General features: G+C 30.2%; 1 protein-coding gene and 1 long non-coding RNA gene across 5 annotated transcripts in view; both read left to right on the forward strand.

Annotated features, from left to right (window-relative positions):
• The window catches only part of LOC106786572 (gamma-aminobutyric acid type B receptor subunit 2), a 117,827-nt gene that overhangs the window by 37,688 nt on the left and 59,195 nt on the right, over nt 1–20,944 (forward strand). The gene's annotated exons all lie outside the window — the stretch shown is intronic.
• Nucleotides 1,976–5,941, forward strand: LOC106786574. 3 transcript variants are annotated; one of them, XR_001381666.1, is made up of 5 exons: nt 1,976–2,480; nt 4,770–4,937; nt 5,035–5,198; nt 5,444–5,542; nt 5,643–5,941. It is a non-coding gene; the product is annotated as an uncharacterized LOC106786574 (long non-coding RNA). The 3 variants fall into 3 exon arrangements; XR_001381664.1 differs by having other exon boundaries at nt 4,770–4,915; XR_001381665.1 differs by lacking the exon at nt 5,643–5,941 and having other exon boundaries at nt 4,770–4,915; nt 5,447–5,472.

The raw sequence follows: 20,944 nt of genomic DNA on the forward strand, positions 1-20,944 counted from the left end.
AATTTATAATTGGAAAATTTATAATTGGGATGCGTTGCGGACATAAGTTTATATGAATTTGTTTAATCCATTTGACCTCAATAATACGTAGTATAAATTTGGTCCCAATCATTTTGAATACTCTATATATGTTAACGTTAAAGCGTGTAATTCAGTGTAATTCAAGAAATGATATGGTAACTCAGACATTTTAAATTGGATTTCATTTCTTTCGTTTTCTTTATTAAACATAAATTCAAGTGTACTCGAGAAATGTTGGTAGAATTTGTGGATAATAATTATTGAGGCAATAGAACACAGTAGGAAAGTAATAATTATCTCTCGAGAGTTTACTTGGTAAACTTTATTTGTTAGTCGTCATGACCGCATTTCTCTCGAAGTAAAACCGCGAGGGATATGTCGCATTTTTCGATCGTTTTTTTACTGAAGTTTCATTTATATATTCATACACGTTTACAAATGTTATTGGAAAAAAATAATAAACATTTGTGGCAATGTATTTGTCAAAATAGGAAATCTTCCCATGGCACATTTAATTTCTAGTATTCTGCTTAATTAAAATAAAAGAACCGAAATGATTCTTAATTAATATTATAATTATATCTTCAAATATATATATATATATATATTATATTAGCCATTTTTGGAATATACTTTTGGTTAACTTTTTACTACAAATACTACATTTTGTGATACGTATAAATTCTTTTTACATAGCCAATACAAAAAAGAAGATAAAATTGTTGACGAATAAAAAAAGATAGACTTATATTTATTTGTCTTGATCGGGATGGATTAAATTGCAGAGATTATGTTAAAATAAGAGAATAAGGGTACAACAAGAAATTTATTTTTATGTTATTCTTCTTTTTTCGTAGACTAAGCAATCCTTTTTATATGCACTATTTACTATTCCCAATTCGATGGACCTCCGAAAATAGTTAAATACAGGGACACAAAATCCATTTCAAACATACAGACATATACAGCAATAGGGAAATGTATTTTTATACTAGGTCAGCAATTCAGAACTCTTCTCTCGCGGTGTTTAGAGGTGGGGTTTAAAAGAATGAAGAAACCTTATGCTTTGGAAAATGGGAAATCGAGAAAAAATTCTCGTAGTTTTTTCTCGTTGGAAATGTTCCCAAATTTTTGGCGCTTATTGATTGGTTGATATAAAGAATTTCGAATGTTGCTTTCTTGCTTCGAAATAACAGAATATTTTTCTCTTAATTTGTTACAAAATGTTAATAGATTTAATGCTCTGTTTTTTCTTCATTTTTCTTTTAAATAAATAAAACATTCAATTATTATTATAAAAAAAAATTGAAAAAAACCGTTTTATAATTATCTTCATTTTAATTTGCAATTATTGCGTATTTACTTTTTCTGTTATTTCGAATAATAATTGTACAATAATATTGGAAATACATGAGATTAAAACCAGCTAACTCTATCTTTTTTCTGTATTATTTGATATCGTGAGAAAATAACATATTGTGCATATTAATTTTTTACAACTACTCTATGTTTTTTTTTTCCTTTTTCATCTTCCATTTAGTCGCGATGATAAATATCCACGACTGACATAATAACCAATAGATTTTATCTCTCATAATCAACATGTGATCGACAGATCGCAACATCTCTCTTTTTCATACTCTATTTAATATTTATTTTCATGTTTCTTAATGCTGATTTTTATGTATATTGCTGTTTATCGATTCTTAATTTTTCGAATTAATTTAATTTCTTTTATTTATTTACAATGTCAATCACATATTTTGATAATCTTTTTATTTAAAATATATCTGTGTGTAGATTAGTAAAAGTTAATCAGTAGATGCATTTGTAAAAAAATAAGATTTCAGAAAAGTTCATTAGAAACAGTGGTCGTAAGTGGTCGTCAGTTTTGTTTTAGATTTTATTTTCTCTAGAGAACATAAATATTAACTATATACGCATATGTTAGTGATCATATCTCTTTTATGATACTTGCTATAAAATGAGAAAAAAAACAGGGGGAGCTTTTATATGGGCAATTAGGTAATCTCATGATGTCGTGTTTTTATCCACATTGACACGATCTCAGAAGAGTTTTTTAATGGCCATCGCGAATGTGTCATTTGGATTAAAAAAATAGACATAGAAAGTAAGAGAGAGAGAGAGAGAGAATATGCTTGTCGTAGTCGATCGATGACGTGCCTCTTTGCTAAGTTTACAATAGAAAAGAAAAAAGAAATCAATAGGCCAATGTCGTACCGCATAATCAACTTTTATGCAAAGTAAAAGAGAAAAAGAAGATTCTTGTTTGTTATTATTATTAATGTCAAGTGTAAAATTTATCATTTTCGTAATCCATTTTATTCTTACAGATAGATTATAAATTAAAAATATTGAAAGAAAGAAGAGAAAGAAATAAAACGGCCAGAAATGTACGAAGTTTAAACGCTTTATATCAGAAAAAGAAAAGAAAGAAGGTAAGAGAAATAGACAACAGTGTAATATATTATTGCCGGTTTCTTTCACAATAAAAAGATTATAAATAACGATTTCACAACGGGTGAACATTATCAGAGATATATTAAATGTAGCCCACATTAAATTAGGTTCTATATTTCATTGCACCATAATTTATACGATAAAGGAGAACATTAGTTTAAATTTTGGTATCAAGAACATAGAAAACAAATAGGGAAGGAGGAAGAACATAGAACAAGATGCCCTGAAAAGAGATCTTTTTATGGTGTAGATATACATCGTCCGGTTTAGTATAGTCTATAAATTTTAACAAAGAAAAAAGAAAAAGAAAAAGAAAGAATGGGGTAAAATACGAATTATTCTTAATATAAATACATTGAGACGATTCTCTAAAAATCCCACGCTTTCCTTTTTCTATTTTTTCTTTTCTTTTCTTTTGCCTTTAAAGTAATTACATGATTTATTTTCAGCGATACTTATTTTATTACCTAATGGCTTCTCTAATAGCGTTATATAAGTTTAAGAACATTTTTTTCTCGTTCCTTCACTTTGCAATTATGTTACTATACATCAAATTAACCTAACGTTTATACAGTTTCTTATTACTTGGACTACAGAACATGAGAATATAAACGAAACTACCTTTATCTTCTTTAACTTCTCATCGGCCATTTTGTGGCTGACATTATCCTAATTAGATTCATCTAATTGAAGTGAGAATACTACTCATAATACTTCCTTTTAGAAGCGTGAAAACTACTTACACCCTTAATGGATTAGGCGCGAGATCTCATTGTTTTAAAACGTCTTTTTGGCGTCTTTGCCATTTCAGAATTTCTCTCTCTCTCTCTCTCTCTGTCTGTCTGTCTGTCTGTCTTTCTCTCTCTCTCTCTCTCTCTCTCTCTCTCTCTTTCTCTTTCTCTGTATGCCAGTCTCCTATTTAATTAAATTTATGTTCAAAGTAAATGTTCTGCTAGTAACAATGTACCATTTGAAATTAGCGCACATGTGTTTCTGCAATCTATTAACTTCGCTTGCATCAAGTAATACGATTACAATTACAATTACAATGCTGAAGCGTAGTTGAAACGATTGAACACAATCATAGTATAACGACTAAATCGTATTTCGATTGCTGCTGAAAGGACATTACGTTTTGAATGGTCATCGAACAACGACCGCACATTTTATTCTTTGCGGAGCTGTTGAAAACGCTGACATTTCTCTCTTTTTTTCTATCTTTCTTTTTCTATCTCTTCCTTTTTATCTACCTTTCTATCTTTCTATCTTTTTTCTATCTCGCTCTATCTTTTTATCTTTCTCTTTTGTTTTCTTTCTCTTTCTCTTTCTTATCTGAAAGACGAAAAAATGCATGCGTAGATCAGGCGGTCGAATGCAATAAAAATTTTATATCCACTTTGAAACTCTTAAAAGAGAAGTTTAAGATAACTCAAGTTTTTGTAAAATGACGGAGTCGCTTCAAATTAGACTTCGTAGTAGCAATCTTCTTCAAACGGCAATATTTAGTTCCTGTCTGATTAGCCATCTTGATATATAGTCTTATTTAAGGATCAATGTTTTGGAGAAAATGATGTTACATAATTAGTTGTTAAATATTTGCATCTAGGATGTATAAGGTATGAAATTATTTGGAATTTGACGAATAATTGCTACTGAACAAACATCTTATTTTCGTACAAATATTTGAACAGTTACTGGTATAATAAGAATCAATTTTTTAACTCAAGGATCATATTGGAAAACGTTATAATCCATAGAATTTCGATCGTAACCATTTATTAAATACTGATTTTATTATTTCAAAAGAGAATTACAAAGTAACTTGAAAAACCTTCCGTACTACGATATTTTATTCGTATTCTCGTAAATATAATATTTTCAAGGGATGTAAAAACGACAAACACATCTATTATACAAAATATTAGGTTGGTGCATATGAAATGTCGGATTTTCTTTACATGTGAACGTTTGTTTCTCTGTTTTCATTATTCTTTTGTTTTCGGCATTACTTCGTTTATACTCGTACTGACTGTCCATTGCCAGAGTCACACATTTCAATAAAGCAGATTTTTTTCAAAAGTTTTCAATTTTGGAATGTTTTTAAAATTTCCTAAGGATATGAAGGTAATTTTTTTATGAGTATAAACTTTGTAATAATGCTACAAAAGCTACACGCAATATAAACCAAGCGTTTGAGGAAAATACTTTTAACGATCAAAAAGTGCAACGTTGGTTGGAAAAATTTCAGTTAAACCTTTATGTTAAAGGTCTTACCTCGTTGAAAAAAACTAATTCCTGTACGATCATTAAAATTAAGCAACGATAAGCACGATCAGTATTCGGATAGGTGACTGCTCGGAAACATCATTTACTATTGACTCCAGAGAGATGATAAGACGGTTTCTATGGAAAGGTGAGGGGGCTGTTTTTAGAAGGTATTGTAGAAAATTTCTTCAAACGTATAAAAAAGAGAAGAATAACGACATAACATATCTACGTAAATATGTATATAGTATAATATACATGTTTCAGTATACACACACAAACGTAAAAACAACAAGTGTGGCAGCTTTACTATCGCAGAAATATTTGATATTTATTTCTCCATACTTCTATATACTTCTCTATACTGGAAAGGCTATTTTTTATGACGGTTTACGTGATACAGGATTTGCAGAGTGACCCAGATTCCTAAGGTAGGTCAAACTTATTGAAAATATGTTTCCCTACGAATCTATCTAACTGCCGTAGAATCATGCTCCTACCTTTCCTCGTAATTTTTATAGAAAGTTAGATAAAGACAGCAGAATTCAATTTGGCGTGTGATACATATTTTTATAGTTTATTTTAACGTTCTTTTTCGATAGACATTTTTTTGAACAGGAAAACCAAATGTCACATAAAATGAGAGCTTTTTTTATGTTTCGTTTTTTTTTTTCAGAAGATATTTGAATTACGACTAGTTGGACGAATTGTGCTTTATCATTTGTCTCCTGTTGTCTCTTTTTTTTTTCTTCCATGTGCTTCTTTCTAACTCTTTGTAAGTACCATTCATACTGATACATATATATCTATCTACCTAGTCATATATTATAAAGTGTATCGGATGTTTTCTTTTAAACAGTATTCGTTGCTTTTAGTGATATAGAAGATACAAGTATACATCGGAAGCAATGCCGTACGATTTTGCTTTTCGCTAAAAGTTCGAGAAGATCCGTTTGAGATGGCTTCGTAGAAGAATCCCTTTGTACGAAAGGCGAACTCCGATGATTTATCAAACATAAAAGAGCGTGAAACTTGTATACATGATTCGGATATTTCTATCGAACACAACTGTTTGTAGATATGTGTGTATGTTTTGAGCATGGGAATGCTATACTATGCAATGTATAATAATCGTTTCATATACTCTCGGCTCTTTTGAACATTAAAGCCTACATTCTTTTCAATACACATATACGCGCACGCACACACAGTTACCACATGTTTCAATGCTTCCCTACTTTCTCTTTTGCATTTGATTTTTCTGTGCTTTCGTGTGAAAATGTTTTAGAATATTCGAAGTGGTGACAATAAATGTCATTATTATTTTTTCAATCGAATTTGCTGTACTCGATATCGCACCAATATTTTCTCATCTTATCAAGTTTCCCTTCCGCCCTTTTCTCTTTTTTTTTTTTTATGCATAACATCTGAGAGCACATTTATTATGTCAATCTTTTCATCTAATTTAAGTTATCGTTTTACTTTATTAAGCTATTACTATGTTTTATTGTCTTTTTTTATCTGTTGTTTTAAACATTATAATAAACGTACAGAATATTTTTGTTCAAACTTGTAATTAAATACGGTTTTCTATAACACGAATTCAAACAACGTATAAAATATTAACGGAGTTATACGGGAGTTCGTAGGATTAGATTTATTGAAGTACGAAATATATGAAAACAAAAATGAATAATAAGTTTCACTAATTATTGCAATTCTGGCTATGATGCATACAACTCATTATAATCTCCTCAAAACTATTTTAAAATACTCTCTAATATACATAACTAGACATCCTGTCTATAATTACACACGACTTAATATACTTTCTTGTTGTTCATTCATCTCACATTGCTCACTCAACTCATTCACCGATACACACACTTACAATCAGGCTAGCAGCAAACATTCACTTACAATAATCTTAATCGATATCGCACCGAAATATAAACTTAATAAGTCTAAAAAATCTTGTCAAAAAGTGACAAACGGTATGATATACTGTTTGTTTCAATTTATATTGAAAACTGTCAAAGTAGCACGATAGTCATCTTTTAATATATGTCGATAGCTTCGAGCATACCGTCAATCGTGTAACACGGCCCAGTTTTCTAACACTTTTCGACATAAAATGTGAACAGCGCAATCGTGCTGCTTGACACTCAGACGATGATTCAATTTCTTCATTTTCTTCATTGTCAATTAAAAAATATAAAGAAACCAGATAATTTACTCATCTACTACACACACACAACGAAGCATTTAATCTTCGTCGAAATATAATCAAACAAAATGTTTCAAAAATCATCGGATATCATGTTTCTTTTTTATACACTCAATGAAGCGACACGCATGCGCACCTGCGTTCTCTTCCAGTTGGAAAGCTGTAAACTAGCACGAACTAGATACGATATCTACTTTTAAGATTTCTGCAAATAGTACTTGAATCGAAAGAAAGAAAAAAAAAGAAAAAAAAGAGAGAAAATAAATAATGGAAAGAAAGGGATGGATAGAAATAGAAAGAGAAAGAGAAATAAGATAAAGAATAGGAACAACGAGGCCGTTCTAAGTTGGAACTTCGACTATCAATCTCTCTATCTCCTTGTATCTATAGCAGCCCCTTGAATGCCCCTTGTGTAGCAAGGGTGAGATGTTTGCGATGGAATTTGAAAGTTCAACCCTGCCGAGGGTTTTTGGTCCTTTCGAGGCACTCAGCCACTTCACCCTTCACTGTTATATGGCGCTTTAACTCCACTCGTCCATCGACCCTCCTCTTTTACCTACTTCAACCTCTCCTTCAACCCCTTCTTTCCCATTTCTCTTTCTCTCTTTTTTACTCTTTCCATTCTTTTTTATCCTATCTTTTCCTCTCTCTTCCTTCATTTTTCTAACGTCAACGTACTTGCCCCTTGGCATTGGTTAGATTTAAACCAACGATCGAATAGAGCTTCTTCTCCCACGTTAGTTCCAACTCTTTCAGTAGCAGTAGCGGTCTGCTTTCATGATTTTCTGTTTCGCGTTTATCTCTTAGCCGAGTCGTACCACAAAATAGAGTTTCTCTGTGTATATGAGGAAGAAAAGGAAAGAGAAATTGGAAACATCGACAAAGGGAAATTGATCAATAGAGGTATTTGTTTTTTTGTTTTGTTTTTCGGATTTTTCTAATGCCCTGATTTACGGAAGAAAATCGAAAAGTTGTTCTTATTTTAAGTTTTTAATTTTTACAATTTTTTTCGGCAGAAGGTTTACTGTTAAATAATCATTCATTATTTATATTTCTTCATATATTATTAATAAGGAATAATGTCTTAAATTAATATTCTTGTTCTTATTATCGCGTAACATTCTTTCCTTAACATTTTTCTATTACCTTTATTCTATTACCTTATTATAAAACTTTGCATAAATTCTATTAAGTTTTTCTCTTTTTCCTCTCTTCTTTAATCCTATATTATTATTATTATTTCCATGAAATAATATTTTAAATGATAATTCCTTAAAATATCAATCAATTTAATTGTAATAATAATAATAGCAAATTTGAATCATGTCATTCTGCATGATACGCAAAATTTTGTTCTCGTACATGAGAGAGAAAGAGAAATGAAAAGTGTCAAGCGTGGACAATGAGGGAGATTATTATGTAAATTTGTGTCAGTTCGGGGGTTAGAATATTCGAAAATTTCAATGCACCTGTTCATAGAATCGTCTGTTTCTCTTTCTCACCTACTCACTCAATCATTCTCTTTATCGTTTATTCTCTATCGTGTAACGAGAAATTTTGAAAATTGTCCCAACAAATTTTCTCTTTTACCTTTCTTCTCTTATCTTCTCATACGTATACGTATTATCGTAGAACGTGTTAATTAATTATCTTACCTGTCATTTGACAACGATTATGCATCGTAAATTACATTTCTACTCGAATGCATTTTTTATTTCTCCTTTTAGTTAAAAATAATTGGGTTAATTTACATACATGTTTAATCAATTGCTCTCACAAAATTATATAAAATATCTTTCTTCCGATTATATCTTCATCATATTTTTGGTAGAAAGAGAGAGAGAGAGATCAAAAAATAAAAATAAAAATGAAAACGATAGAAGCCGATTGGTCTTTTGGTGACGCGTGGTAATTAACTGTATTTCATTTTTAATTGTCAACAAGGCGATCTCTTTTTCTCTTCATTTTACCTTCCTCCCACTTTCTTCTTCTCTTCATCACAGTACTCTATTCTTCTCTTTCTCTCTCTCTCTCTCTCCTTCTATTTTATTTTTTTTTTTTTGTATAAGCTTTTTCTCTCGACGTTTTTACTCGGCTTTCCCCATCGAAGTCGAGCTGATACAGTAGCTGTTGTTGATGTGGGCTGGTAGAATAGTGGTAGTAGTGGTACTTGAATTTAAAGGGTCGATCTTCTTCGTTGCCGTCTCTCTTTTCTTCCCCAAACAATTTCTATTTATCCCCTCCAACTTCGCCTTCGTATACTGATCGTCGAAAGTATTGAGGTAAAAAGGAAGATAGAAAGAGAGTGGGTGCTATCTTCGCTTTTAGAAGAGTTTCTCATCCCCAATATATCCTTTTGTTCTGAATGTAATGATCGGGAATGGATCTCTGATGGATCGGATTGTAAACGCGAATAATGTTCCGCAAAAACAAATAATTCAATGCAATTTAATTGTAGCTTATTAATAAATTCAATATACAATAATAAGAATAAATATATAAATTGTTTTTACAAATTTCAAATGGTTAATAATATAATTTTACATTGTTCTTATGATAATAAGAAATTAATAAAAATAACGTTAATGATGAATATAATAATAATGGTCATTTAAATAAATTATAGTATGAAGAGAAATTAATGTATTTAGTAGGTAAGAAAATGCATTAATAATATGACAGGAATGAGCGAGATAGGGATGTGTAAAAAACCTGAACACAGTATAAAGATTTTAATTTCTAATCAATATATTATATTTATTTTAAATGAATAAATATATTTTTGAATTTGTAATTTTTATTATTTTGTGATACTTATATATTATTAATATTTATATAAAATTTAATTTTAATATTTTAAAATAAAGATTACCTAGCGTGTGTGTGTGTGTATGTAAAATTGTAATAAAATATGATAGAAAAAAAGAAGAAAATGTCGAAATTCTAAACGATATTAGCTTATGTTACTCATGACAATGATAGGTGGTTTTGATATTCCCATGAATAAGAAAAATATCAGAGGGGGAAAAAAATAAGAGAAGAAAAGATCAGAGTGCCGTGCCACGTGCCCTCAGCTCCAGGGCATATAAGGGTAACTTTTTAAAATGCAGTTAATTCTATCAATCGATAAACGATTTTCTCCTGACCCAGATTTTGGCGATTCCGGAATGACGTCACATTTCTATATCGTGTTTGCCTGTGTATGTACGTATATGAATATCGTTCGGCGTCGTGCCCAGGTAATTTATTCTTGTCTAATACTAACGGCGAATACTACGAGTCGCGCGATGAATATGTAAAGAATGTTGCTCTTTCGGGAAAGGGATTTTTATATCCTTGTTCAGAAGCGATATATTTTTCATTCGATCGTGAAAAATTCGCATTTTTATCTTTTCTACCGTGGTGGTAGTAAATATCAAGTATTGTTGACAAAAATACAGAGATGGATAGATATATATATATGCTTATAACAATATTGAATAATAAGAAATAAGATTTGAAGATACTAAGAAATGCAGATCTCTCTTTTTCTCTCTTTAGTAATTTAAAAATCTAGATAAATTCAGATATATGTAGAAATGAGATAGTCGAACATAGGGATAATGACGGAAACTGAAAGATAAATAGAAAGAAAGATGGCAAATTTTATTCTTTGTCGAAATAATTAAACAGAGTGAATTAATGTAAATAATGTATATATACGTACACTTGCATTCGCAACACATTATGTAACTGGGAAAACGAAAATTTCATGACCTCTCTTTCTCATTCTCGTTTAATTATCATCAATACAGTTATTCATCGATTTACATAAATCAAGTCTCTCAGGAGGGAAGAATCGGGGTGTAAAGGGTTGGGATGGTCTAGATGCTCTAAAGCATTGGCACCGAGCATCGAGTAAAGCAAATATTTTCGATCAACGATCCGAGCGGCCTATAACTATGCAAATATGTGTTAAATTCCGTTCGAATCAAATTATCAGCTTAGTACGCGACATGTGAAATATAGTCAAACTCTACTCGGGTATATTGCAATTTCTCTCTCTCTCTCTTTCTGTTTCCATATCTCTTTTTCATTACCTCTTTCTCTCTTTCTCTCTCTCTCTCTCTTGCTCGTTCATTCGTACCAGAGGAAAGTAGATCAATATATTTTTATAATCGTGTGCTTCTGATGCATGAACGATCATTTATTGCTTGGATATCATTACGAAACCTTTTAGTTAATCTCGCATAAAGCTTGTGAACATTTTAGGAACGCGCTTAACGATTGACGAGTAAAAAATTGTCTTGACGAGTAAATTTAATTCCATGTCATTTCATGTCAAATCGTAGGGGTATGTTTAAAAAATAATAAATAGAAAGGATAACGAATGAAAAAAGTAATCGTAAATGTAGAAAACTAAAATGTCATTTAATTAAGCGTTTGATGAATAACTTTAAGATCTATAAGATTTAATATTATTCATTGAACTTCTGTGATCGAATGTTAATCAGAATAAATAGATATTTACGTAATAAACAAAAATCTGCGGATTCTTTATTTTCAATCTATATCATCAAAGATATAATTTTTAAAATTATTGGCTTGCAGATTAAAAAATGAACTATTAATTTTTCCACATTAGTCGACCACAATTTGTTAGGGCAGGTCCGACAAAACCTAATTGACTTACTGAAACTTTTTATACATTGATGACATATAATTTCTAAAAAGTATAATGATTTTTAGAGGAAAAGGAAGAAGGAAGCATCTTAATTGTCTATCATTTTCGAAATTCAATATAATGTAACTTATTCGTCGAGTTAGAACACTTCTGAAGCTTTCAGAGTTTGAAGAGTTGCTGTTACTGTTACAGAAAGATAGATAAGGATAGATAGACAGAACCAGCAAACAACCGTGGGTAGAAAGGAGAAAGATAGAGAGAAAAAAGAGAGTAAGAAAGAATATATGAAAAGCGTGACAATTTCTCGGTTAAAGTTGATGTCCACTTAACCCGATTCCTTTGTCTACCGAGACCAATGCATCCGTCAAGTTCATCTTCTTTTTTTTGTATTCTTCATTCCTTCTTGCAATTGCACGATTAGACGTTTAAAAAAAAAAAGGGTAAAGATTGTCATGTATATTCTTTCTTCTTTCTATTGTTCGAAGTATTATTTATGTTAGCAGATCTATTATAATTAGACACATTTTGCTATACAAGTGTTTATAGAATTATATTAGGTTTATTGATTAAAAAATATACTCCTAAAGTCACATTAGCTCCAGAGACAGCTACATAAAATTAAATTCGTAATATGGTTTTGGTTCTCTTATATATTTTTTATTTTATTCGCCATGCCGTATTTAACTTTTTTCTTAATCCTTATCAAATTCTTGACTTTTACGCAATATAATATTCATTTGACATTAATTTGACAGTAATTCTTATTAATCTTTATTATCACTTATCATTTCAGGAGACAAATTGCAAGTTCGACACCTTAGTTAATAATTCAACGATTGTGATCGTGATAATAATGATTAATTATTCCTATAGAAAATCATTATCTTTTAAAAAGATCCGAAAAGCTTAGAAATTTCCTCTCATGTATATATAATACAACGTTTTCTCGTTGTTGTATGCGATGATGGTGGTAATAGTAATGGTGCGGGTAGGGTAGTGAGTATATATATGGGAAAGAGGTTACCCTAAGACCTTCTAATGTAGCTCCCGCGCTAAACCGTATTATTCTAACAGGACGAGCGAAAGATTAAGTGAGACGTCGACAAGCGGAATATCTTATAAGTTCTCACACGTTTAATAATTTCATGCTAAATTAACTTTGTGTGATCCCTATCCTTGGTAATAGGTCTTTACTCATTCCAACCTTCACCTTTCTTAACTATTCACTTTCAATTTCTATTTATTTTCGTGAGTCTGTCAAAATTTTGCAAAGAAAAAAAGAAAACATATGAATATATATGTTTACTTGATGTAGATGATGTTCGTGAAAGAATCAAATCGAATCTTGATTTTCTCTTTAATCAATTTTCTATGTGGTTATCGAAGTAAAAATACTTTTTTCACGGACAACTAAATAAGTACGAAATTACTGTTCGCTTTTTTTCTCATTTGCTTCTTTACTTTATTTATTTTTTTCTGTCTACCTTGACTACCGTGCCTTCGGATCTGCGAATCCGAATAATTCGAGTCTCTGCCTTGTGCACTCGATATTTTATTTGCTTTATTTTGACGAAGAGAGCTTGGAGAATGGGAATTTTTCTTATCTAAAGGATGATAAAATCTCTTCCCTGGTTCATGATCCTAGTTCAGATCGATGATCGTGAACCGATTGAATTTGCCTTTAGCTAGAGAGAATCATGACTGTGCTGTTGGTGAAACAGTACAAGGGATGGGAATGATCACGGACTCGGTCTCATCTTCTTCTCTTCGAACTTTAGAGATGTATCTTCGATTGGTCGGATCGAGAATAGAAAGGAATTGCGAAACGAACGAGTCGAGCCGGGCTATACCGTTGACGATGAGATATAGAAAAACGATAATTCTTCGTTGCAAGAAATGAGCGGTGGGCAATCGAATATTGGATATTGGATCAAAGAACTGATATTTAACTGTTCGCTTTCAAACGCTCTCTTACTCTTCTTTCTCACATACAGATAAATACATAGACACACACACAGAGAAGTCCTCTCCCTTCTTGCTCCTCTTCGTCGTTCTCATTTCTAGCTACAGTCGATGTAAATGTAGGTCAACCATTCGATCGAAGTGCTATTACCCTTTCTATGCAAGGATCACAATTTTTGTTGAATTCTATATTTTATTTTCTTTCTTTTTCTTTAAAGTAACTAAATAATCACACACATGAGAGCGTTGGAAATTTTTCATAAAACTTATAAGTGTACGGTAAATTTGAGGATAGTTAAGCATCCCACATTAAAAAATTATATCATATATACGAAAATTATGGGAGAATTATGGAGAAATTTAAAAAAAAATATATTAGGTTTAGATATTAGTTTGGTGTCTTGATATTAAATTATTTATAACTTTAGTTTGAATATAATAAATAATTGCCCATGTTATAACGTTTAAGTATTAACACTTACAATTATAAAACATTTGAGAACAAATCGAAAGAAAAACTATTAGTAAGCTAAATGTGTGGCAAGACTACTATAGGATACAAATATTTCATCCTCGAAAAATTATTATGAAATAAGTAGTCTGTATAAAGAAGAGGATAATTAGAAAAGTTCTAAATTCGTTCCTTATTAAATTTAGTCAATAGTTAATCAATATATTTATCTGCGATTAATCTATATTTTGCATTCGGAATATAGTTAATAAGTATCTATTGTATATTATGTAAAACCGGAAATTAGTTAATAATTCTGTATTCTGCATTCCGTGAAACTGTTAATTAGTTAATAAGTCTGTATTCTGCATTCCGTGAAAATGGTAATCTGTGATAAGTTTGTATTTGAAAATCAGAAAATTTACAATTCAGTTGAAGAATTTTAAATTTCTGCATAACTTTTGCCGAACATTGTTTGGCTATTACTGAGACGGAAACCCATTCTTGCGTAAAAAGTAAGCAACTAGAAATATTTATTTTTAATAAATACTCAGCCTGCTGGTTCGTTGGATTTTTAACCTATTTTCCTATCAGATCTTCTTTTATTCTATCCTATTGATTTATCCTCGTCTCCCTTTCCGTCATCAGCATTAAATTCACGTTCCTTATTCCTCTATAACCTAATTTTTTTCAGACTCGACATAAAAGATTATTTTAGACGAAAGTAACTAACTTTTTTTTACGTAGAATATATTTTTTTTTTTAAAAAGTTATTAATTCTTGTCATTTTATTAGCATGTAATTTAAAAAAAAAAATTTTTCATTGTTATCACTTTAGTGGGCAAAAGAATGTACCTTGAATTTCTTCTTAAGAAAAATATCTTTGTTCACACAAAAATTTCTTCATTAATTATTATCTGTACAAGGAAGATTACGTAAAGTGTTCATAAATAGATTCTCTAGAAAAACAAGAAAGTGAAGAATTAAAAACGCAATATTCTTTGTGTGATGCAACAGAGAGAAAGAAAAGTGGATAATAGATAGGTATATATCAAGTACAGTTTCTATATTTATTAATATTTCTCACTCATGTCTAATTTTATATATGTATATATATCTATTATATCCGTATTAGTATAATTACAATATTCAAACTGAAGTCAAAGTAATCAAATTTAATCCGATGCCGATCCTGATTATTCCGAGCCAATCGGAGTCGACTTGAGTCGGCGACGAGTTTGGATCAATCGGATAATCGAGTTCACCGACTTTGAATACGCGAATCTGTTTTGCCTTATAACAGAAATCCTGTAAATCCCACAGAAACGTGACTTCTAAACATACCTCTTTCATAAAATCCAATTTTAAGAAGTTACTTATAAGACTCCGTTCGTATACTATTTGTAATAGTAATGACCAATTGTTTTCCTCTTATTTTTATAGGATTATTTATTACATTAGTTTTACAAAATACAATTCTATATATTCTAATAATAAACACATTCATAATGATTGAAAGAAAAATAATTCATCTGTTTAATTGTAAGATGCTTTCAAACATATAATATATTATAAATATAACTACAAAAAATGAACACTGTAGATTTAAACGTTTCCTTAAATTAAAATCACAAAAATCACTTTTTATAAAGGGCGTTCTAAATAAAATATCCTTCTCTATGGTAACAATTTTTGAATAGAAAAGAGAAAAGAAGACAATTATTCTTGACTTCTGATTGAAATTACTTGAAAGCTTCAAAGATAATAGCTTTTTCTCTTTCTTTCTTTCATTTCGTTTAAAAATAGAAAGAAAGTGGATTCTTCATTCACTATTTCATTTTACCTAGGTGATTAAAAATGTTAAGAATTAAACGTGCTTTTGTCTTTATAAAAAGAAACATATTAAATAAATTGTATGGATTATAAAGCACTATCATCCATTTTTAATTGAAATAACTTTGTGTGACCGATCTAAGAAGAATAATTCTTTCATTTATTTATATTTTTCTTATCTTCTTTTTGTGTGTCTTTCTATCTTTGTTAATGCAATTCGATACATCTAAGCAGATGAGCAGTTAGTCCGATGAATCTTTGTGCTGGATTAGGGAAACATGTGCACCGTGAAATCAGAGTACAAGCCGGCTGTAAATATTCATAGCACTCTCGAACCGCAATCAGTGAGAAGCAACGTTGCATACCGAAACGACTGCATCATGCATAATCCTGTAAATCGCCGGACGAGCTTCGCGTCATCGAGTGCCTCGGTGCTTAAAAGCGATGACTTACTCGCAATCCCTTCGAAAATTGTGCACAAATCGATCGACAAAGCATTTTGGTAATAAGCGAGTCAGATCGAAAATGTAAACAACGTATATAACGATTATTTCCTTTACGATTGTTCTCTTTTAAGACGATTTCGTTAAATTATTCGTTAAATCATTGTTCCCATGTTATTCATCAATTTGATACTTTTTTGTTCATTGTTTTTCTTCTTAATTTTTTATTCTATCCTATTTGAAGGGTGCATGAATTTTGGTAAAAAAAGACACACTAGTTAATGAAATATATGAAATTTAATATAAATTATGTTTTTTGGTAGAAAAAGATATTCATCACAATTTTAAATATCGAAGAATAATAAAGAAAACTATTGAAAACTTAAAAAATGCCAATTATTAAATTGGCAAAAACATCATATACATTACATTGACTAAATTTAAAATACATTACATTCACTAAATTTAAAATATCTAAACAATAATTGTGTGTCCAAATGAATAATTCTTTTTTTTAAATCAAATGAAACTAAATCTTCACTTCATGTATTTACCGTTCCTTTTTATAATTTTAAGTTATCTTTGTGAAGGAAAAATAATATAAATTTCGTATCGGAAAAATGCAGCATCTTTGTATACTATGAAATCCTCGAGCCATCTTTGTATTTAATCCACTGATTAGAAATGTATATTGGATGAGGTATATCGCATCGATCGGAACAAATGATAATCTGATGAATAAGCCGGAGGCTATAAGACTCATTATAATATCTTTTGTAGCAGAAGCAGTGTGGGGTTTGATGTTGTTATGCAGCGATTTAATGAGACCTTTGATAATATATAGAAGTTTGCGTTCTAATTCTTGACTAAAACGGATCAACTGATATTTATCCTTTCGGTCTAAACCCCGACTACAAACCCATGCAAAAACATGTGAGTCCAAGCACCAACTATAGTCGGCATCTATCTTAACGTTTATTATGGACATCTTTTAGTAAAGTTGTTACAATCGCTTGAGTTCTGTTTAATAGATATTATAAATGCTTATAAAATGTAATTAAAAGAACAACTGTTTCTATTTTAAACATTCTTTTTTTTTTTAGAAATAAGAATACTAAAAAATATTCCTCTTAAACATTATATGTCAAGCAGTAATATGTACTTAGAAAGTAGACCATTTCTAATGGTATATTTTAAATATTCATGGAATTTTTAAACAACAATCAACGTACGATTGTAATATGAAATAGTGTTGTGAATTATCCAAGAAGAAGAGAGAGAGAGAGAGAGAGAGAGAGCAAGAGAGAGAAAGAGAGAAGCAGAAATAATTTACCTCACTGATTATGAATGAGGAACTCGACGTTAGCCCAACTGCTAGCAAAGAGAATTGCTGTTTAAGGTCAGTTACGAAGACAGCTGTTTCTTAGCTGCGGCTAGAAAGCGTTTCTATCATTTCCAGAACATTTAGATTCTAGCTTTCGGAATTCATAAGACAAGACGTTTCAACTCGTATACGCTTTACTTGCTGTAAATGCTTGCAATTCTCTACCTCTTTCTCTCTCTCTCTCTCTTTCCCGTTCTCATTCTAATCTATCTATCTATACCGTTTGCTCTCCATTAAGTACAAGATATTTGCTTCAAGGATCTTGATCCTGACGGCGATATCCATCTTGTTTACTTAGCGTAGAGGTAAAGTACATATGTGTGCTTTTGGAAATTTATGTTAAATCTATGTATATATATAATAGATATAGGATGCTAAATTATTTGCTTTATATATACGCATATATATATATATATATACTATAGTTATTATTTGAAAATAAAGAAATAGTTGCAACAATATAAATAAAAATTTGTGTTAAGGCATGTGTGATGTAATCATTTCTTCTTAATATTATAATACACTTCATGATAGTATAGAATTATAATTTAATAACTTCAAATGTACAACAACTCGTAAGTAGAATGGCCTCTTTTTAATTGTTAATTAAACTTTTGCATTCAATGTAATTGTTCTACTTTTGTGCATTACATCTACTGTTGTGCATTATCATACAAAATTCTGGATAAAAGCTAAAGTTGGTTAAAGTAGCCGCTTATTTTTGAATATTTATTAAATAAAACTTCGATAAACAATTTTAACTCAATTATAGTGCTCTCACTCGTACTAATCATATACTTAGAGATCTTTGAATAAATATTTCTAATACCGCATCAACAAAAAACACGCAGCAATATATTCTCCATTAACAACTACATATTTTGTTATTTTTGTAAATTATTAAAAACGTAATTTATTTGTACTTACTATAGGCGAAGATTCTATATTTATATTTTGAAATCGAACAAATATTAATTGCACTATGCGCGTTTAAAGAGAACGTAATTTTCGGTCACAAGTGTGTTGCACTCAACGCTCATATTTCAACTGATAAGTTACATATCCATAACAAATGATTGATAAAGACGCTACAGGATCCACTAAATATATTTCAAGGGTTAAAAGTTCCCCAAAGAAAAAATATTTTTGTTGCCACGTATTCGGGCGCCGTATCGACTTCAACCCATATAAAAAAGCCTAAATAATAAAAATGTTAGTGATCCAATTCTTCGTAGTACATTCTTAAAAGTACGTAGAATAATATTAATATATGTAAAAATATCGATGTTTCTTAATGTTTTTTAACCATAACGTCATCTTCAAGTTCTACTATTTGACCAGTTATGATATAAATATCTATATATATATACTGTTGGTAAGTTCATTTTTCATAAAGTACAATAAAATAGTATGATAAAAAGAAACATCACTGGAAGGAAATGAAAGATCGAGAAAGCGATCTAAAAAAAACTTCATCACGTTCCCGTGGTCGGGAAGGTAGTTGCGGCGGATTTACTCTAGGACGAAAGTCCGTCCAACTCCTTTCCGTCTCGGAGACATGGTTATCTCGTCGATCGGTCATGAATTCGTTCCACTTTCTGTGGAAACTTCGACGAAGCTTCGTTGGTGGTCTTCAAGTGACATTCTCTAACTTTAAGAAGGAAAACTACGAATGTCACGTACAAACAGCGACATTGGATTGTACTGAAAACAACAACCAATAGCAGGAAAACACCTTGTTTCTTTATTTCACATCCTGTAACAGCAGACATTTTATACAGGAAATGTTTATAAATTTATTCATATGTTAAGTTTTTTTAATTCTTCATCTCTGATATGTTGCTTTAAACTTATTACATAAAATTAAGCCATACAAAATATTGTTCAATCATTAAAAGTATAGATTTAATAATAAGCAAAATTCTATTATATTTTTATCGTATCTTCTTAAATAAAAAAAAAAACAAATCAAGATCGATGTGCTTATCTGCCTTGAATATATATATTTTTCGTAAAATTTACTTATTTTATATTTTATATCTTTATAGATATGTTGGCGTTACTTTGTGAGATCCGTTAATTAGTGGAATGACTAACTAAACTTTGAAATAATTAAACCGACTGGTTTAAATATGAAGTAAAGCAAAATTACGTAATTTAACTATGTAATATATGAATTTACAAGAGGCGAATAATTATGGTATAAAATAGAAATTTAATCTGTAGATTAGATCACATAGAACAGCATATAAGTAATAGAACATTTCTTTTCAAAGTACAGGAAGAAATAATAACGGATAATTAATGGAATTATTGTAGAAAAAAAAAGTAGATCTTAAATACGAGTTCAAATTTCAATCTCATACTTTAACTACTGATTTCTTGTGAATTTATACATATATAATCTTATGTATAACCTAAAACTACTTGTTTTAGTGTATAATACAATTCTTTTTATATGCTTTCCCAAAAACACCTAGTAATTTCGGATAAAACTCATAATTTTTATAATTTAATTGAATTATACAATTTAACGCTGACTATATCTATGGAGTATTATCCAACATGGAATCCTCTGGTAATTTTGAATAAACTGAAGTAATGAAAGCAAGAATTAATTAAAGAAAGTAAAAGGTGTGGTTGAGCGCTAATAAAAATAGGAAAACTTTATTGGCTCGTTAGGGGAAAGTCTTTTGGTATAAAATACCCTTTTTATTTATGAATAGATACAATTAATATGAGTGTCATGGGATTACAATGTTATTTAGGAGTAAACAGAAATATTCATCGTTCAGTATTTTTTGTCTCGATCTCGTCTACAAGGGGTCCTTATGATTCAACAACGGATAGTCCGTTGTTCCTTTCAAAGATGTGATCTCATGATCGCCCCATAAAAGAATAGCATGATCGTTTTCGAAATCGGCCCAGCAGGTGGCTAACTACAACGACGTTAAAAGTATGAGATACGGACGATTACCGTTTCGGAAAATTCTAGAAGAATCTACAGTTGTTTCCGACTATACACTGACATATTATATAAGATATCGAAGTTATGAAAATTAGTAGAATAAACTTGAAAGTAAAATAATACTATTATTTGGAAAGTTAATGTTCTTAGAGAATACGAAGATGAAATAAATTACGTTGTTATCCCAACGTAGAAGTTATCTTATGAAAATGATGAAAAGTATATAATAAACGAGAGAGAGAGATT

Source organism: Polistes canadensis, unplaced genomic scaffold (assembly GCF_001313835.1).
Source record: "Polistes canadensis isolate GaletaPanama2010 unplaced genomic scaffold, ASM131383v1 scaffold_77, whole genome shotgun sequence".
NCBI lineage: Eukaryota > Metazoa > Arthropoda > Insecta > Hymenoptera > Vespidae > Polistes > Polistes canadensis.